At 41.1% G+C, this 16,566-nt stretch overlaps 1 protein-coding gene across 5 annotated transcripts in view; it reads right to left on the bottom strand.

The window, feature by feature from the left end:
• BCAS1 (brain enriched myelin associated protein 1) overlaps positions 1-8,980 on the bottom strand; it is a 113,603-nt gene extending 104,623 nt beyond the window's left edge. For all 5 annotated transcript variants that reach the window (XM_032142192.2, XM_032142196.2, XM_058433080.1 and 2 more), the window contains exon 1: positions 8,911-8,980. The gene's annotated coding sequence lies outside the window, so the exon portion shown is untranslated. The remainder of the gene's footprint in view (positions 1-8,910) is intronic.
• Between the last annotated feature and the right edge of the window lie 7,586 nt (positions 8,981-16,566).

The following is a 16,566-nucleotide window of genomic DNA, read 5'->3' as shown; positions in this document are numbered from 1 at the left end:
TTAGGAACAATGACTAGAAGCAAAAAGGAGAATACTAATTTTAGAAACTTCTTATCCAGGTCAAACATTCCTTCTGTTTTTGGAAAATGTGTCCTGGCAGAGAAGGCATGTCTTAGTCTCTGCCATACATTAGCAGTGAGGTCTGAGAACTAATGTCATAAATTTGCTAGAAAGGAATCAAAGAAGGGCAAAAATCAGGCATTTTTATTTCTGCAAAGATCTATGAAGTTTTAGGCATAAATAATATGCAGGTGGGAAAATCTGGTCAGGTGATATGTCAGGGAAAGCCAATGGTAAAGAATAAGTACGAGAATAGCCTCTACTTTTTTTTTTTTTTTTTTTTTAAATAGAGATGGGGTCTCTATGTTGCCCAGGCTGAACTCAAACTCCTGAACTCAAGCAATCCTCCCACCTCAGCCTCCCAAAGTGCTGGGATTTTAGGCATGAGCCACTGCACCCATCCCAATAGCCTCTACTTTTAGTTTTGCTCAGACTCCTTTATTTCAGCACTTTTATCTTGTGCCAGCTGCTGTTTTTAGAGCCCCCCTACAAAGTTCATACTATTATTCCAATTTTACAGATGAGACTCAGAATAAACTTCCTTGCCAAGGTTGTACAGCTAGTGAGTGACAGAGCCAAAACCTATGCTCAGGTCTGTTAGAGTCCAATGCTTGAGAGGATATGGTTCCATTTCCGATTGCTGTAACAAATTACCCCAAATGCCCCAGCACAAATATATTACAGTTCTGAAGCCTGCAGGTCAAAAATGGGTCAGCTTCTAGAAGCTGTAGGGGAGAATCTATTTCCTTCTCTTCTCTAGTATCCAGAGGTCACCTACATTCCTTGGCTTGTGGCTCCATCCTCCAGCTTCCAGGCCAGCAGTGTAGCATCTTTAAGTCTCTCTCTCTCTGTGACATCTGCTCCCATAATCACACCTTTTCCTACTCCAACCCTTCTCCCTCCCTCTTATGAAGACCCTTGTGATCACACTGGGTCCACCTGGATAATCCAGGATAATATAATCATCTCACATTCCTTAGTCACATCTGCCAAGTCCTTTTGCCATGTAAGGTCACATACTCATAGGTGCTGAAGATTAGACGTGAGCATTTGATGGGAGAAAGGACACCGTGCCGTGTGCTGGACTCTTAGCTGTGATACTCTGTGGTCTCATACATGAAGAAATTGCATAAGTAAGTTGCACTCCCTAGTGTATGCACTCTCAGTGGGGATGGTATTAATCCTAAGGGGGCAAAAATTGGTTCTATGGGAGAGGATGAACAAAACTCATTCTTTTTATGAATAGAGCACAGATACAGTACATACACAGATACACATCAGCGATATTACAATTTCATGAATGGGATGCACTTAGCTCTTAATGCATTACCTCGTCTAGTCCTGGATGTCACCTGCGAGGCCAGTGTGTCATCCCCACTTGCCCACCTGACTTCTTTGCCCTGGCTGTCCACGCTCTGCCTCCCCTTGCGTCCCTCCCCAACACCTCAGCTCTGCTTGAGTGAGATGATGACTCTGGGGTCCCCCTTGAGAATATGTGCCTTTTAAAACTATGTTTTTGTTATTGAAGAACAAAATGTTAATTAAATCACATCAGCATTAAATGCGCTCTCACAGAGCTTGGTTTTATGCTAATACTGGCCATCTATCTCTTTAGGTGGGTCTTTTGCAAAGAAACAAACTAGAAAACTATATTCTCAAGGTGATAAAAAGCCTTTTTAGGTATTTCCTTCCCAGAGTCTCTAGGCTTAGGCTTTCTCTTCTGTTTTTCGCTTTCGAGTGAAAAAGGTAAGGAGCAGCCGTCATTCTCCTTTCTTATTGGTGGAAAAGTGATTGTTGCATATTAATAGGGGTTGTGGCACCTCCGTGGTAATGTTTCACTAAATGGAACAGAGTATTCTCTTTCTAGGATGATTAATTTTGTCTGGCCTGACAGTGGTGTGTGGGACTAAATGTTCTGTCCTTTCTAACTGCCTGATCTCTGAGCCATGGGAGATTGAGTTTCTCTTTCACAATCCACCAAAGTTTGCATGTGAACAAAACAGGGGATCTCTGCACGCAACAGGAGGGTGATGTGCTCAATTGTGGGGTGTGGTCCTACTCGAAGTTGTCTAATTCAATGAGATGCAATAAATTCACATACCACATGTATTGGGGGGAGGTGAAGAGGTACCAGATGACAGTCTCCTAAGGTCTCCCTCTCTTGGGCAGTATATGGGAGGAATGGGCTGACAAAATAGCTAAGAGATGGCATCTCTTCACAAAACACCTCCCCATCACATTACTTTCTTTTGTGCAGACTCCTCCTGCCCCTAGTGATGAATTCAGAGGAAGCAAAAGAACTGGTTGAGCAGAAGACACCCTTCTAACATAGCAAATTATCTTTTCACCCCATTCTTTATTGAATTTATTTTTTTTCTTTAGTTGATGTGAGCTAGTTTTGACTATGCTTTTTTTTTTTTTTTTTTTTTTTTTTTTTTTTTTTTTTTTTTTTTTTTGTTGTTGTTGTTGTTGTTGTTGTTGAGATGAGGCCCCTCTCTGTCTCCTAGGCTGGAGTGCCATGGCACGATCTTGGCTCACTGCAACCTCTGCCTCCCTGGGTTCAAGAGATTCTCCTTCCTCAACCTCCCGAGTAGCTGGGATTACAGACGGGTGTCACCACACCCAGCTAATTTTTGTATTTTTAGTAGAGACGGGGTTTCACCATGTTGACCAGGCTGGTCTCAAACTCCCAACCTCAGGTGATCCACCTGTCTCAGCCTCCGAAATTGCTGGGATTACAGGCATGAGCCACTGCACCCAGCCAACTATGCTGATTTTTAAAAAACTTCATTGTACCTTAACAGCATTTACAAAAATCAGATTTATCTGATTGAAGTATAATTTACATACAATAAAATCCACCAACTTTAATAGCACAATTCAGTGCATTTTGACAAAATATGCAGTCATGTAGCCTCCACCATGATGAAGACATAAAGCTTCTCCATCATTCCAAAGTTTCTTGATGCCCCTCTGCAGTGAGTGTCTCAACCAGCCCCAGCCCCTGGCAACTAGTGATCTACTTTCTGTCACTACATTTGTGCCCTTTCTAGAATTTTATATAAGTGGAATCATGTAGTATGTTGCCTTTTGTGTCTGGCTTCTTTTTCTTAGTATAATAATTTTGAGATTCATCCATGCTGTTGCATTGATCAGTAGTTCCTTCTTATTTATTGCTAAGGAGTATACCATCTGCTATAGCCTGAATGTGTCCCCCAAAATTCATATGTTGAAACTTAATTACCATGTGATCGTATTAAGAGGTGGGGCCTTAAGGAGGTGATTTGAGTTTAGAGGGCAAAGACCACATAAATGGAATTACAGACTTTATAAAAGGACTTGAGGGAACTAGCTAGTCCCTTTCATGCCCTTCTGTCACTTCTGCCATATGAGGACACAGCATTCCTCCCCTCTGGTGGGCACAGCAACAAGGCACCATCTTGGAAGTAGAGAACAGGGCCCTCACCAGACACTGAACCTGCTAGTGCTTTGATCTTGGACTTCTCAGCCTCTAGAACTAAGAGAAATAAATTTCTACTTTTTATAAATTACCCAGTCTGTGGTATTTTGTTATAGCAGCACAAACAGATTACGAGACCATTGTACAGATATACCCTAATTGGATTAACCGTTCTTCTAATGATAGATATTTTGCTCTAATAGAAATAATTCTCAAGATATTTTTGGATTCAAATAAAACAACTATTTGAAAAGGATGGAGACAAATTGAGGATACTAATTCAAACAATTGTATATTGGCAGAACAAGCACATAAGCCTCTCACCCAAAGTTTGCAAGCAAATGTGTTTGTCTTAGTGGCATTGCAGGTAAATCACATGGTATGTTACTTTAACATCATTAGCAACCTACTCCAAAATGGAACACTCAAATAACTCTAAAATTGGTGAGTGAAGCTAGAAATATAACATAAGCAAAAACTGAGACATTTTGATTTTTCAATATATTGTTACTTAAGATGAATAATAATACCAAACGTTTGAGAAAGATCTCTAATCCACATGGATCGTATTACTTAATGTTTGTTTGATATCAAATTCCCATGGTGGTTTGCTCTTACTAAGAAAAAGCACTCTACATGATATATTTCTTTCTAGGAGGATACAGAATGTAATTTCAAGTTTTAGTTTAAAAGAGGTATTTTCCCTGATTGATATCTCTCACATTGTATCTAAAGACAAATAAAAGACTTACAAAGCATAAGGGATGTAGGAAAGACTAGTTTTAACTTTTGATTTTAAAGTTCCAAAAGATATGTTAGGTAGAAATAATACAGTTAACTTCAAACAGCAATGGCAGTCTTTATGTCAATTGACATTAAATCCAAGACAGCATAACTTTCCTTATGTGTTTACCACATGCCAGACACTGTTCTGAGAGTTTTAGGAGTATCAACTTATTTAAACCATACAATAACTTAGAAACTTGGTCCTATCATTATTATAATTCCCATTTTACAGATGACAGAACAAAGAAGCTCAGAAACCTGCCCAAGCTCACATATTGGAGCCATGATTCAAATGTAGCATCCCAGCCTCTTTGGCTGTTTGCTTAGCCACGGTACCATTGCTGCTTCTCAATAAGCCTTCATAGGAAATATTATTGGATGCCAATTGTATTAGTCTGTTCTCATGCTACTAATAAAGACATACCTGAGACTGGGTAATTTATAAAGGAAAGAGGTTTAACGGACTCACAGCTCCACATGGCTGGGGAGACCTCACAATCATGGCAGATGATGAAGGAAGAGCAAAGGGATGTCTTACATGGCAGCAGGCAAGAGAGCATACGCAGAGGAACTCCCGTTTATAAAACCATCAAATCTCGTGAGACTTATTCACTATCATGAGAACAGCATGGGAAAAACATGCCCCTATGATTCAATTACTTCCCACTGGGTCCCTCCCGTGACATGTGGGGATTATGGGAGCTACAGTTCAAGATGAGATTTGGGTGGGGACACAGCCAAAGCATATCACCAATGAATTGTTTTAATTGTAATTTTTTTAAACAGGAAAAGTATAGATAAAAAGAAACCAGTCACCTAGAGTTCTATTTACGTATTTTTCCAATGACTTTTCTATACCTCTATACATATATGTACACACCAACAGAGATCAATAGAAATGTGCATGAAAAGACATGGTCAGATAATTCTCTCTGAAGGACAAAAAAAGGTCACCCAGAATTCCACTTTTGTATCTCTCAAAACTGCACTGAAAATTATAACTTAGCTAATAACCTTAGGAAAACAGCATGAGGACAACAATAAGCTTAAAAGGGATAATCACTCTAAAGCAAGTTGCACAGGTTGAAGATGTCAATGAATAACAGGCAAAATTGCTACCTTGGGATTAACTGGGACGCTTTACAAACTCTCCAGCAGTAGCTGAAGATGTTGACAGCAAGACTGCCAGGTATGAGGGCGAGATACAAATAACCCACGACTCGGAAATGTGTGTTTCTTTTCCCTCATCATGTGCAGGTGTTCACACACCAACTGCTATCTCAGACTGTTGTCCTAGGTTTCAAGAGAGACTTATTTCCCTCCTTTTGGGAACATCTTTGTGATATACATACATATATATGAAATATACATACATATATGTATATCTCAAATATGTGCATATATGTATGTGAGATATACACATATATGAGATATATATGAGATATACCTATGCGTATGTATATCTCATATGTTAACACACATGCATATATATATATAAAACATAAATATATTACAGGTGAGAGAGGAAAGAAAAGAGAAAGTGAGACAGAGGATGGAGAGAAGGGTAGAGAGAGAGGCTTTCTCAATCCCAACAATTTTTCCCTATTCATTCCTTGCCCTTGCACTCCATATTAAATATAAGAGGATAATTGAAAACAAACAACCCGATTAAAAATTGGGACAAAATGAGAATGTAAACTGGCATAGTCATTACGGGAAATAGTATGGAAGTTCCTAAGAAAGTTAAAAAATAAAACTACTATATTAGTCTGTTTTTCACACTGCTGATAAAGACATCTGAGACTAGGAAGAAAAAGAGGTTGAATTGGACTTACAGATCTGCATGGCTGGGGAGGCCTCAGAATCATGGTGGGAGGTGAAAGGCACTTCTTATATGGCGGTGGCAAGAGAAAATGAGGAAGATGCAAAAGTGGAAACCCCTGATAAAACCATCAGATCTCATGAGACTTATTCACTACCATGAAATCAGTATAGGGGAAATTGCCCCCATGATTCAAATTATCTCCCACTGGGTCCCTCCCACAACACATGGGAATTATGGGATTACAATTAAAAATGAGATTTGGGTGGGGACACAGAGTGAAACCATATCAACTACCATATGATTCAGCAATCCACTTCTAGGTATAGATCTAAAAAAATGAAAGAAGGGTCTCAAAATGGTAGCTGTAGCCCCAAGTTCATTGCAGCATTATTCGCAATAGCCAAGATATGGGAATGACCTATGTGCCCATCAGTGGATGAATGGAAAAAGGAAATATATATATGGACACACACATATACATATACATATGTGTAAATACACACACACACAACGGAATAGTTATTCTATCCTACAAAAGAAGGAAATACTGGCATTGGCAACAACATGATGAACCTGGAGGACTTTATGATAAGTGAAACAAGCTAGACACAGAAAGACAAATCCTATATGATCTTACTTTTATGTGGAATCTAAAAAAGTTGAATTCATAGAAGCAGAGAGTAAAATGGTGATTACCAGGGGCTAAGGTCCAGGGAAAATTTTGGTCAAAGGGTACATACTTTCACTCATAAGATGAATAAGTTGAATGGTAAATATAAGTTAATAATACTGTTTTGCTTACTTGAAATTTGCTAAGAGTAGATTGTAAGGGTCCTCACCACACCCTACAACAAAAACAAAAAAGTAGCTACGTATGGTGGTGGATGTGTTGATTTTATATATATATATATATATATACACACACACATACACACACACACACACCATGGAATACTACTCAACCATAAAAGTAACAAAATAATGTCTTTTGCAGCAACTTGGATGGAACTGGAGGCCATTATCCTAAGTGAAGCAACTTAAGAACAGAAACCAAATACTGCATGTTCTCACTTGAAAGTGGGAGCTAAGCCATGTGTGTATACAGGGGCATAGGGTAGCATAATGGACATTGGAGACTCCAAAGAAGGGAGGGTGGGAGTGGAATGAGGGTTGAAAGTTACCTATTGGGCACAATGTACACTACTCGGGTGACAGGTACATTAAAAGCCCAGACTTTGCCACTATATAATCACATCCATGTAACCAAAAACCACTTGTACCCTAAAGCTATGAATTTTTTTTAAAAGAACCTTCTACAGAGCCACTAATAGTTCAGGTTCTCAGTCCCCAACCTTAGGGTATTCTGAATAGCAGCTATGGGATGAGACTACGGCATGGAGTTTTTAATACATTCCCCAGGAAATTCTAAAAGCTTTGCAACCAATGCTATAATATACCTCCTTCATTACTCAGGAAAGGAAACGGAAGCCCAGAATCTTACATGTGAATGAAAACAACCATAACCATAATATGATAATGATAGGAGCACTTATTATCTGTCAGGCACTGTAATATGTGCTTTCATTATATCAGATGCTTATGCTATAAGTACTGTTATTGATTCCCACTGTACAGATGAGGAGCCAGAGGTTCAGAGAGGTTATGTAACTTGCTCAAGGTCACACAGCTAGTACGTGGCAAAGCCAGCAATCTGATTGCAGAATTCTTACCCTCAACTACTGGACTATACTACCTCTTCTTATATAATTTATATGTATCCGTCACATAGTAGAGCCTGACCACCCTGGAAGCATTGAATATATAGTCTTATACTCCAGGAAATATAAAGTCAAATAGGTAAGTATATGTGTCAGTTTTAACCCTGCCCTCATGTGGACACAATTCTGTTGTCTTTTATAATTTACCAGTTTCTGAGGAATTTCTAAGTGCTGATAATGGCAGAGGCTGTGCACATTTGGGGAAAAGGAATATATGAAATATCTCTGGGGACTATGTTAAATGTTTAATAAACAACCTCCTTTAATCCTCATAGCAATTCTGTGAAGTAGGTACTTTTATCCCCATTTTACAGATGAGAAAACTGAGGCTGAGAAAAGCAGATGCCTTGTTCCAGGTCACACAGCCAGTAATCTGCAGGGCAGAGATTGCAACCTAGGTCTGCCAAGCTTCAGGTTTTCACTCTATTGCTTTTATCTTATCTGCTGTAACTCCTCAGTCTCCTCCAGCTGTCACACATACTCAGAAGAGATCCGTTGTTATGGCTGAATCATATCGCCCTCAAAGATGCTGAAGTCCTAACCCCCGTGAATGTGACCTTATTTGGAAACAGGATCTTTGCAGATGATCAAGTTAAGATGAGGTTACTATGGTGGGCCCTAATCCAACATGGCTGCTTCCGTATGATGAAGGGGTCATTTAGACATGCATAGAGGGAAGATGACATGAAGATGCAGGGAGAAGATGGCCGTCTACAAGCCAATGAGAGGGGCATGGAACACGTTCTCCCTGACGACCCGCAGAAGGAACCAATTCTGCTGACAACTTTATTTTGAACTTTTGGCCTTCAGCACTGTGAGACAATACATTTCTGTTGTTTAAGCCACCAGGGCGTGGTAGCCCAAGGAACAAACGCAAGTATTTTCAAAGTGAGCCCGCGGCTTCAACCCTTTCATTTTTTTTTTTTTTTCCACCATAAACAGCATCTGCAGACCCTCCTTCCCCACGAGAGGGTAGCTGCCCTTCCCAGAGTGGCACTGACCTTCCACTGAGTGCTGAACTGTGTGGGTCGACACCACCACCGGAACCCCGTTCAGAGCAGACGCGTTGTCCTGAAACAGAGCACGTGGCATTGTGAGACAAATCTTCGGGGGAAAATCAGAAGAACTCAAGGAAGAACCTCGAAGATACAAGGGTGTCTCACCAAAATTAAACTTAACTTAAAGGCTGTGTTTCTAGAAACTCCCCAGTTTTCTTTTTTCTTTTCTTTTCTTTTTTTTTTTTTTTTTGAGACGGAGTCTCGCTCTGCCCCCCAGGCTGGAGTGCAGTGGCGCAATCTCGGCTCACTGCAAGCTCCGCCTCCCGGGTTCACGCCATTCTCCTGCCTCAGCCTCTCCCGCCACCACGCCCGGCCAATTTTTTTGTATTTTTAGTAGAGACGGGGTTTCACCGTGGTCTCGATCTCCTGACCTCGTGATCCGCCCGCCTCGGCCTCCCAAAGTGCTGGGATTACAAGCGTGAGCCACCGCGCCCGGCCGAAACTCCCCAGTTTTCTATCCTGCCTTGGAGAACCGAAATAACTCACTCCAAGAGTGGACTCCAGTTATTATGAGAGCACACCATGGTGCCTCAGCTCAGGGGACCCCACACTCACAGGAAGTTCTGACCCGTCGCACGGAGGGGACCCCAGGCTCAAATAAGCATTTGTCAAGTCAGGGCTGGAGCACGAATTTAATATGCTGATTCTGAAACATTTTAGGTTATCCTTACTCCACTGTCTTGCACACACAGACACAATCAATCAGCAGCCAGGACTTTGGTCAACACACTTGTCAAATACAGGAAGTTTTTTTTTTTTTTTTTTTTTTTCTGCTGATGCCCCTGTAATGGTTACTACACTACCTTGTAAGTCTCTGCTTCTGGTTCGTTCTCTTGGTCTTCAGTTCTTTGGGGAACACTCATTTGGTTACCCATTGCTCCTATAACGGAGAGAAAGAGAGGAAGAGAGACTCAAAACCAAACGAAGCTACATGGGATACTAAGGTGCAGAGGCCTGGCAAGTTGCCCACGGCTGTATTATCGTCAGCTGGGATCAGAACAAATTGCTTGTATTAGTCCGTTCTCACACTGCTATGAAGAAATACCCGAGACTGGGTAATTTATAAAGAAAAGAGGTTGAACTGACTCATGGTTCGGCATGGCTGGGGGAGGCCTCAGGAAACTTACAATCGTGGCAGAAGACACCTCTTCACAGGACGCCAGGAGAAGGAGTACGAGCTGGGGAAACGCCAGATGCTTATAAAACCATCACATCTCACGAGACTCACTCAGTATCACGAGAACGGCATGGAGGAACCTGCCCCCGTGATCCAATTACCTCCACCTGGTCCCACCCTTGATGTGGGGATTATGAGGGTTACAGTTCAAGATAAGATTTTACGTAGAGACACAGCCAAACTATATCATTGCTTATATTTATTTTGGGGAATAGAAAGGAGATTTTGGACTCATGTATTCAACAGAATTAAAGTTAAATGCAGTCGTAATTTTCAGTTGCATTTCATTGCTAGGGGAAAATATTTATCATCATGAAAAGTGTATTCAGTGTAGATAGCATTTTTTTCTCTTTTAGCTAAAGTCACAGCTATTAAGATTTTAGAATGAGGGTAATTGAAATTATAATAATTTTTTCTGATTCTCGAACTAAATTAATTCCCCTATTAAAACCTTTTAAACTACTGCCATTTTTTTTCATAGCATTTAGCAGGGCTTGTAATTATATACTTACTTGGGTATACATTCATGCTTTCATTGATTTAACACATATGGTCATGTGTCATTTAAGGGCGAGAAAATATTCTGAGAAATGCATCATTAGATGATTTCATGGTTGTGTGAACATCATAGATGGTATAGCCTACTACACACCTAGGCTGTATGGTATAACCCATTGTTCCTAGGCCACTAACCTGCACAGCACACGACCACATTAAACACTCTGGGAAATTGTGACACACTGGGAAGTATTTGTGTACCTAAACATATCGAAACCAAAAAAGTCCAGTAAATACATAGTATCGTAATCTCATGTGACCACTAAGTATATGTGGTCCGTCATTGACTAAGGTATCATTGTGCAGTGTATGACTGTGTCTACTGAGCACAGCTCTGCACCTGTTGCTGGGCCAGGCACTAGGGTTACAGCTGTGAATTAAACAGGTAAGGCCCTCTGACTTCATGGAGCTGAAATATGGTACACAGGGAGAGAGTTAACATATGAACAATAAATCCACAAACGAGGTCATTTCTGACAGTTCAAGGCAGCATGGCACAGTGGTTATGAGCACAGACTCTAGAGCAAGACTGCCTGGGCATGAATCCTCTCTCTGCCCCTTGTAGCTGTGTGTCCTTGGGAGAGTTAATTAGCCTCTCTGTGCCTCATAAGACTGCTATAAGGACCCAATAAGTTAATGCTTGTGACGTGGTTAGAACAGTGTCTAGCTCATGTTAAGCAAAATATATGTGTTTATTAAACAAAATGCATAGGGTTCTAAGTTATGAATAAAAGTAATTTCTTTTTTTGAGAGTGAGTCTCTCTCTTTCACCCAGGCTGGAGTGCAGTGGTGCAATCTCGGCTCACTGCTACCTCCACCTTCTGGGTTTAAGCAATTATCCTGCCTCAGTCTCCTGAGTAGCTGGGATAACAGGTGCGTGGCACAACACCAGGCTATTTTTTTTTTTTTTTTTTTTGTATTTTTAGTAGAGACAGGGTTTCACCATGTTGGCCAGACTAGTCTCGAATGCCTGGCCTCATGTGATCCACCCGCCTTGGCCTCCCAAAGTGTTGGGATTACAGGCGTGAGCCACTGTGCCTGGTCGAATAAAAGTAATTAATAACATCACGTGAGATGGGATCATATGGGAGATGGCAGGTTGTGGCACTGCTGGGTAGGATGGTTCTGAAATGACTGTTAATATGGTTATTGTCCCATAGGTGAAGGGCAAAGTTTATATTTAATTTATGTCTCCCTTCCACAAGAAATTGTAGGCACCCTGAAGTCAAAGGCAGTGTCTACCTTCACCCAATTTTGTATCTCCTAATCTTAGCAGTGTGTTGGCATTTATTGGGAGCTTAATTATTATTAGTCAATGGAGGGAATAACGATTGATAACATCTCTCACATATGAGACACAGAGCTAGGTACATGACCACGTCATCACCAAACCTCTGAAGAGCTTTGTTATAATAATGTATGATGTATAATAATAATGATGATAATAGTAAATCATTACTTAGCATGCTCTCAATTCCGAGCTCTAATTTCTGAGTGCTTCACCTGTATTGTCTTATGTAGTCCTATAGCACTCCTGTGAGATAGAGGTATCATGATTTCATTCTTCCTATGAGGTAGCCGAAACTCAAGGGGGTTAAATTATTTTCCAAAGGTCACCCAGTTAATAAGCAAGACTCAAACACAGTCTGGCTGTGCTCCTAACCACTGGACTGTTCTGCATATTACTAGCTTCCCTTAAAAAGGAGGAATGGAGCCTCCAAGACTCACCAAGGGCAAACATCCAGTGAGGAATTGACTCCTAGTATATCTGATCCCTACACAAGGACCCTTGCAGCCACTCCAAAGGCCTGCTGTCTTGCCACCTAAAGTTCTTTTGCACACGTAATTCCAATGTAGCCCATCTCCAAAGACCTAGCTTCTGGCTTATCTGCCCCAGTGGCTCTCGGAATAAAAATTAGGACTTTTGATTTCTGTCTGAAAGGAGCCACCGAGTCACCAGGGATTCTTGTGGATCTCTCGCCATTGGTGTGAATTTCTACTCCCTGATAGTAGATGCATTGAGCAATTGGATATTGAGGAGGCCAAAAAAAGGGTCATGGATCTCACCATGTGTTCTCTTGCAGGAATTTAATACATAACCAAATCTGGGGATTTTGTATGTCTTCTGATCATACCACATAATGAAGCTGAGCACTGTTAAAACATATAGGACACTTGTTGTTTTGTGCTATTTTCTATTTATAAAATCCATGACTCACACACTTGCATCAGATCATCGCTTCTGTCTGTTAATGGGACATTATGAATATAATATAATATTGAATCCTCAAGACCAGGGTTGGCAAAGAACAGCGGTGGCTGGATTCAGCTCACTGCCTGTTTTAGTAGGCCAGTGAGCTAAAAATGAGTTTTAAATTTATAAATGGTTGGAAAAAAATTAGAAGAATCATAGAATGTGACACATGAAAATTATATGAAAGTCAAATTTCGGCATCCGTAAATAAAGTTTTGCTGGAAGATAGCCATGCCCTTTTATTTATATATTGTCTATGATGGCTTCCATGCTATAATGGCAGAGCTGAGTAGTTGCAACAGAGACCTATGGCCTGCAAAGCCTAAGATATTTACTATCTGGCTCTTTACACAAAGTTTACCAGGATTTGAACCTACTGTGTATAAAAACAATGACAACGACTCTAAAAAATCATAGAAATGATAGAGTAATAACAATAACAACATTTGGCGAGTGCTTACCATCTGTTGAGAAACTGTTCTAGGAGGTTTATTTGCAGTAAAACTAATTTGCTCTTTGCAGCAATTCAACAAGGCAGAGGTATTATTATTTCAATTTTGCTGGTGTGGAAACTGAGGCATGCAGGTTAAATGTCTCAGTCAAGGATACACACAAACACATACGTTCACATACACACATGCGAGAATATATATACACAAAGTATCTCTATCTAAATTCAGCTTTTAACAAGTTTTAAAATTATTTTAACAGTAGGTTTACAAGCTTTATTTTAAAGCTCTTACTATTTAATGTAAATTCAATCCTAACAGAGCTACTTTGAATCAACGCTTGAGGTTATGAAAAATCTTGGAGCTGGAAGATGCGTGGTGTATGGAAGTAGGAGAGAAGCTTTTTCTTCCCACAGAGTTGGGGTTCCATTACTCTGATCATTGCACACCCTAAGTAGCCTCTCGGCCACTTCAAGGTGAAGGGCCCTGAAAGAAGGAAAATCTAATGGCGTGTCTTTTTCGGTGATAACCTGGATTCAGATATTGTCACTTTCCACCAGCAGTTATAATGCATGTGTTGTGAAATTGCTCCTGCCTGTCCATCAACCTTTTATAGAACAGGATTTATCTGGGTGGGACAAAAGCAAAAGGTTACTGCCATCTATTGGCTGACGTCAATATTAGCAGAAATGAATTCAGCCTACAGGACTAGGTCCAAACAACTGGGAAGGCTGAAAGAAGCATTTTGATGTTTTGCAATGAAGCCTTCTGTTAACAATTGGCAAGAAGATGGCAACTCCTTCAGTGCCCCAAAGGTCCTGGAACTCGTAATAATGATAACCATATATGACTTGTATGGAGAGCTTGCCGTGTGCCAGCCCAGTGCTGAAGCTCTGTGTAGATATCAGTGTAGCACATAGGATAGGAATGTGGGCTCTGAAGTTTGGAACCCCTGAGCATCACTGAGCCTCGGTGGGCCTCAGTTTCCTTATCAGTAAAAATCGGGATAATTATAGCCTCCATCTCAAGGGGCTGGTATGAGAATCAAACCAGTGAATATAAGCAAAGTGCCCTGAACAGGGCCTGGCACATAATGAGCACTGCGCAAGTGTCAGCGTGAATAGGACTCTCACCGGTATGATCTTTGCTCTTTGAAGCCAGTTTCTCCCACAGGTGCCTGGTAGTGAGACTCTACTGAGGAATCTGGCAATATTTCTGATTCCCGTGATCCTCTCACCAAAAAGTCAAGTTGGGGCCCTGGAATTTGTATTTTTAGCAAATGCCCCAGTGCTTCTCATGATCAGACACCTATAAAAAATACTGTGATGGTGACCATCTTCAAGGCTTTTCCAGGAATGAGGATGATCTAGGACACAGGACTCTTATGTTGAAATTGGAAAACCCTGGGCAAACCAGAATGACTTGGGCGGAGACTTTTTTTAAATCCCCGTTTAATAGATGGGAAAACTGAGGCTCAAGGCAGTTCCGACAGAAATTCTTGTCTGTAATAGTTTTCTCCCATTTCCCAAAAAGGAGAAAAATAAATCAGATAGAGTTTTTCATGATAAACATACAATTGAAAGAGCTAGCTTTCATTTTTGAAAAAGAAAAAGTTTGAATGGGGTGTTAAAATGCCCTTTCTTTCATGAACTGATTAGATGAGTGTTTTGTCTTTATGACCTTATTTTACATTAAACATACTAAGCTATGGTGGGTGGAGAGGTGTTGTTTTTGAAATTACACTTGTGTTTGAGGGTTTAGCACTTTGCCACTGGGGGTTGATTGTGGGGGTTCAGATGAGAAAGCCCCTTGACTTCCCCGCCTCCTGCCTGTGTCCTGGGGGCCCGTCCCCAGATTGGGCTGCACGTGAGAACCTCCCGCAGAGTTCTGAGATCTCCATGCCCAGGACCCAGCCAGACGGATGACAGCAGACTCTCTGGGGGGGGCTGGGCATCGGGGTACTTTCAAGATCTCTAGGTTGACAGCCCCTGTTTTGGATATTTCTGGGGTGAGTGAGCGAGTGTCTCCTGGGGTCAGAACTCTCCTGGCTGCTGCCTACCCTGGCCTAGACAACCAAACCCACGGATTCTCAGACTGAGGAATAGCTCAGGCTTCGGAGTCCACAGACCACCATCACCCAGGCACGTGAATACACTCACAACCCTTCTAGGGGCACTGCTTTGCTGGTGCACTGTTTTGTCAGCTTGCAAATCAAGAGAACTGTCCTGGGCCTCCAGCTTCCCTTCCCCCAGAACTGGCGGGCAGGGCAGGCTTTCCAGCTGGTTATTCAGAAGCAAGCCCAGATGCCCCACCGGAGGTGGGTGGAGGCTACCTTCCAGGGTCTCGCTCTCCTGCGTATCTGGGGTTCCCCTCTCTCCTGTTGAGAACAAGAGCTCTGGAGTGAGACAGGCATCCATAAAATCCCACGATTGTGAGGCTTTGGGCAAAGCACTTGACCCTTCTGAAAGTATCTTTCTTGTGGAAAATGGCAGTATTCATAATGGTGACAATAATAAACACATTTAGAGTGTTTTCTCTGTGCTGAGCAGTTCTGATTTGCATATATTTGCCTCTCTTGGTCCTCTTGGTACTTTTATTTTCCCAGTTGTCTTACGAGAAACCGGAGCACAGAGAGGTTGAGGCATGTCCTGATACATCGTGGTATCGTGCGGAGGGGTAAATGTGATGGGAAAGTGCCTGGCAGGGTGCGCACCCAGTAGATGTTAGCGATATAGATGTCCCAAACTCAACTCATGATGGTTCGACTGACGATATTTCAACTTTATGATGAGTATCTATCATCTATCTATCTATCTATCTATCTATCTATCTATCTATCTATCTATCTATCATCTATCTATCATCTATCTATCTATCTATCTATCTATCTATCTATCTATCATCTATCTGTCTACTTTATCTATCTCACATACACAGACTATATATATATATAACATATTTACAATGTCTAGGGTATTTTATTTTGGTACCAATTTTCCGGGACTATATATCTATATTTCATATTTTGGATCTTGTCCTATTCCTTGATGACTTACATTGCTTTGCGAAACGTTTTCTCTTTGGAAATATGCTGTGTTTTGTTTCTCCCTCACAATAAGTGGAGCACAGTATTTCTGGAGTCAGAAGTGATTTGGAAATGC

This window comes from Hylobates moloch, unplaced genomic scaffold (assembly GCF_009828535.3).
Source record: "Hylobates moloch isolate HMO894 unplaced genomic scaffold, HMol_V3 SCAFFOLD_21, whole genome shotgun sequence".
NCBI classification, from domain to species: Eukaryota; Metazoa; Chordata; class Mammalia; order Primates; family Hylobatidae; genus Hylobates; species Hylobates moloch.
Note: the sequence above shows the minus strand (reverse complement) of the source record. Positions and strands in the feature narration are given on the sequence as shown.